The sequence below is a fragment of the Nicotiana attenuata genome, unplaced genomic scaffold, assembly GCF_001879085.1.
Source record: "Nicotiana attenuata strain UT unplaced genomic scaffold, NIATTr2, whole genome shotgun sequence".
Taxonomy (NCBI): domain Eukaryota; kingdom Viridiplantae; phylum Streptophyta; class Magnoliopsida; order Solanales; family Solanaceae; genus Nicotiana; species Nicotiana attenuata.
The window spans coordinates 16,226-20,183 of NW_017677210.1; the positions used below are offsets into that span (position 1 = coordinate 16,226).

Genomic DNA, 3,958 nt, shown 5'->3' on the forward strand with positions numbered 1-3,958 from the left:
TGAGAAGCAACCATCAAAGGAAAAAGTGCAATGATGGAAAGGTCATAATGATAACTGATGCTTCGTGAATAGTGAAGCTGTGAAAAAGCCTTGAAAAGGGCTGCAAAATTGCAGAACCAATGAAAAGGCGACACGTGTGAAGAGCATTAAATGGAAGTGATAATTGAAGTGTCGATTCTGTCATAACATTAATGGTGACAAAAATTCCCGTTTTAATAAAATTCCACTTCCCAAATATTCAATCGATGAATAAATGGCAAGTGGGGGCCCTATTTGTATTGGGAAAATTTGACTTTACATATTAAAGTGGTATAAGGATGACGTGTCATGACACGTAGATTGGTCAAAGAATTATGATTGGCAAAGAGGCACGAGTTGCAACAGATACGAGCAGAGGCCTAGAAAGAGGCACGAGCGGTTATTCAAAAGACTCAACGCCCGTACCTATTAAAGTCCAAGAATTAAGGAGAATGAACCTGACAGTACAAAGGAGTACATATACAGTATTTAATGAGCCTTAAATACTAAAAACGTTAGAGAATCTGTATTAAATACAATGATTATGTAACGTATCATTTAATGTCTTTAATTGTCTATAATGGCCTTATTATGAAAAAGGCAAAACGCATATCTCCAAAATAGCTATAAAAGGGAGAATGGATCAATTGTAAAGACACGAAATACTATCTGAATACACTGGTTTACTTTGTTTCTGAATATCTCATTATTGGCAAAATCATTCTTTATTCATTCTTTGATTATCAGTAACCCGAGTTCTTCTAAATTATCGCTTTGACCGAAATTCCATTTTTTGGTTAAACATCAATGTCATTATGAAACTAGACTCTGAGCCATTGCTCTCCACCAATGAATTTTGTATTGAAGAAGGGCTGAGCTTGGGTTTTATTTAAAGATTTAGACCATTCCACTCGACCTTTTCTATTGGCTCCTCTGCCCCTGCATTTGTACTCTCAAAACACTGCATGCCTACAAACCACAAAATAAGACTCAGATTTGATTTTAGTTTTCTTTTTACAGCAACAATCTAAATTAAAAAGGGTTCAATATATACATTGACAAATAATGACTTGCCAATTGCAAATATCCATAGTTATCTTTTAGATGACCTTATAATGTAAAGAGGCAGTCCGGTGCACTAAGCTTCCGCTATGCGCGGGATCCGGAGAAGGGTCAGACCGGCTAGACCACAAGGGCCTATCGTACGCAGCCTTACCCTGCATTTCTGCAAGAGGTTGTTTCCGCGGCTCGAACGCGTTACCTCCTGTAATAAGTAAATTTTGGTTAAACTCAATTAAAAGTTGATTTATCTTACTTCCGTCTAGATAATTGGTTCCAATCAAACCATCCCTCTGGAGATATAAGCCCATCAAAATAGCAATTTGAGTATATAATCCGTGAATATTCTCCCCACGCTCTGCCTAAAAGGATACTGCCACTTCCACTGATTTTACAGTCAATAAACGAGAATCCAGTATCTTCATCAGCTGAGTTTCTTTGTTGTGCTGCAATTGCTCCGGATATTCCTATATTGTCTTCGGCTACAGAATAAAGATCACAACCCTGTTACAACAAATAACAAAAGTCGAAATCAAATCTTGAAAATCTCCACCATCAATAAATAGATTAATCGGAGCCTCAAATCAAGAACCTGATATAGTGATCTAGCATTGCCACAAATGAAATCAACAGATCCTTGAATGTAAAAATAGTGAGAACCAGACTCATCTAAAAGGGTGTCCTGTGATCCTAATATCCTAACTTTGTACAACATTGCTCTCTCTCTCTCCTGCTAATCTTAATGCCACTGCTTGCATGTCATTGTATTGAGGCAACGCAACCACAGTGTTCTGGAAAAAAAAAACGCGACTGTCCTAATCAGAGGCAAAACTAAAGCGTATTCTATAGGTTCAACTGAATACATTGCTTGCTGCTCAAATTATATACAATACATATGCCTAAAGAATTTAAAATGTGACATATAATAAGATCATGATTTGAACCCGTTGACTCTAAATCTTGAACATCAAAGTCTTTTAGTAGTACCTCAATGGTGATACCAGTGGCACAAAAGTAATCTGATTCAACGGCAACTGTGGCTGTATTGTAAGTGCCCAACACATTCCCATATTTGTCCTTGTCTGAGGCCTTGCTATTCCCAGTAATAATGATTCTTCTAGCTTGGTTCTCATTGCCAATTAATGATATAAATGGCTTTGAAGCTGGAATAAATACCTTTTCTCTGCATATATCAAAATTTTCACAAAAACAGACAGCTAAATCTAATATAATGGGACAAAGATATTGCACTGAAAGAGTGAAAGTAGGATTCTAAGTAAAAATATCAACTCATCCGTATATCATGGGCTGAGAAAAAAAATCAACATGGAAAGAAAGGCATACGAAAATTGTACTGTTCATTTTTCTAACTATATTGTACCTTATAAGAACAGTTTGACTTTATTATGGACTTCTGAGTCATATAACTATCACACCTTTTAGGGTCAGAAAAGGGGAGAAATTCAAAAATAGCCAGATCTACAAGTGGTCATTCAAAAATAGCCCTCAGTTTCAAAAGTAATCGAAATTTAGTCACTTTTCATGTAAAGATAAATCTGAACGAAAACACTGTTCAAAATCCGGAAAAATACTCCAGTATAATATACTGGAACTCCAGTATATTATACTGGAATTTTCCGCGTGTTGGAGTTCCAGCATAATATGCTGGAAGTTCATACACAGGTGTAATCTCCAGTATATTATGCTGGAACTTTCCGCGTTGCAGCAAAATAATTGTTATTTTTCAATAACTTGCAAACACTGGCTATTTTTGAATGACCAGTCTGAAAATTGGCTAGCCCTTTTCAAACAACTAATGCTAAAAATAGTGAAGAAAACAACAAATACAATATTTTGGTATGGGAACATACTTGTATAAACAATTTATTAAAATATAACGAAAATAGCATTAGGTTAAAAAATTTGTTTCCAAGTATTAAATGAAATTGCTTTCTAAACCTTACTTTTTTTCAAATACAGTAGCTGTTAAAGATAGCGATTATAGGAAATGAATATATGTCCCACAAACATCACAGTTGAGTTACACCTTTATTGCTTGTTTGCAAAATTAATTGTATGTTGTTAAGCATGTGCTTAAATAGTAGTAGTAATTTTTATTTTTATAATATTAGTGTTAATTAAGTTAAATTCTTATTACTAATTAAAGTAGTAGGAAATACCTGTACGTTCCGGGACGAATGAAAATTCTAACCCTTTGAGAATTATGGAGAGGGACCATGTCAACTGCACCTTGAACTGTAACAGAGTCTCCATTACCATTTTGATCTAAGGAATTATAATCCACTTTAATATCATCCCACGTAATATAACGTTGAGTACTAGCCAAAATTACTCTTGTATTTCCCAAAAATAGGAAGAATATTATCAAACTCAAAATGTCGATGAAGTTTCTTAAGTTCATGCTGAAATAATTAAGCCAATATTTGATCGTGGGTATTATGAAAAATATGAAAAACAGAAGACGACGTAAAGAGGCGTGGGCAGGTAAGGAAAAGGTGATTGTAATAAATACCAAGAGCGTGGTATGTTTTATGTTTTTATAGTGTTACAGTTTATTAAGAGTGAAAGTAGTAACTGAAGCTTGATATAATTAAACTTGTAGAGAAAATGAGAGATGTGAAGAATTTTACTTGTAGAAGAAGAAGGAGGTGAATTTAAGTAAAAGGAGGACACTTAAAGAAGTTAATAAGTAAAAGGAAGACTGATGGAAGTTTTTGTTTTGTTAATACACTGTGTTTCCATCTTAATTAAGCCCCCAAAAAAAGGAATTAACCTGTTGCAGAAATAAGGTATTATTACAAACTCACTAGTAGTTCTCAACGACTTAAACTCATTCAAGCATAAGATTCCTACCACTCCG

General features: G+C 34.6%; 1 pseudogene; it reads right to left on the reverse strand.

Annotated features, from left to right (window-relative positions):
• Positions 1–775: 775 nt before the first annotated feature.
• LOC109221335 lies at positions 776–3,499 on the reverse strand (annotated as a pseudogene).
• Between the last annotated feature and the right edge of the window lie 459 nt (positions 3,500–3,958).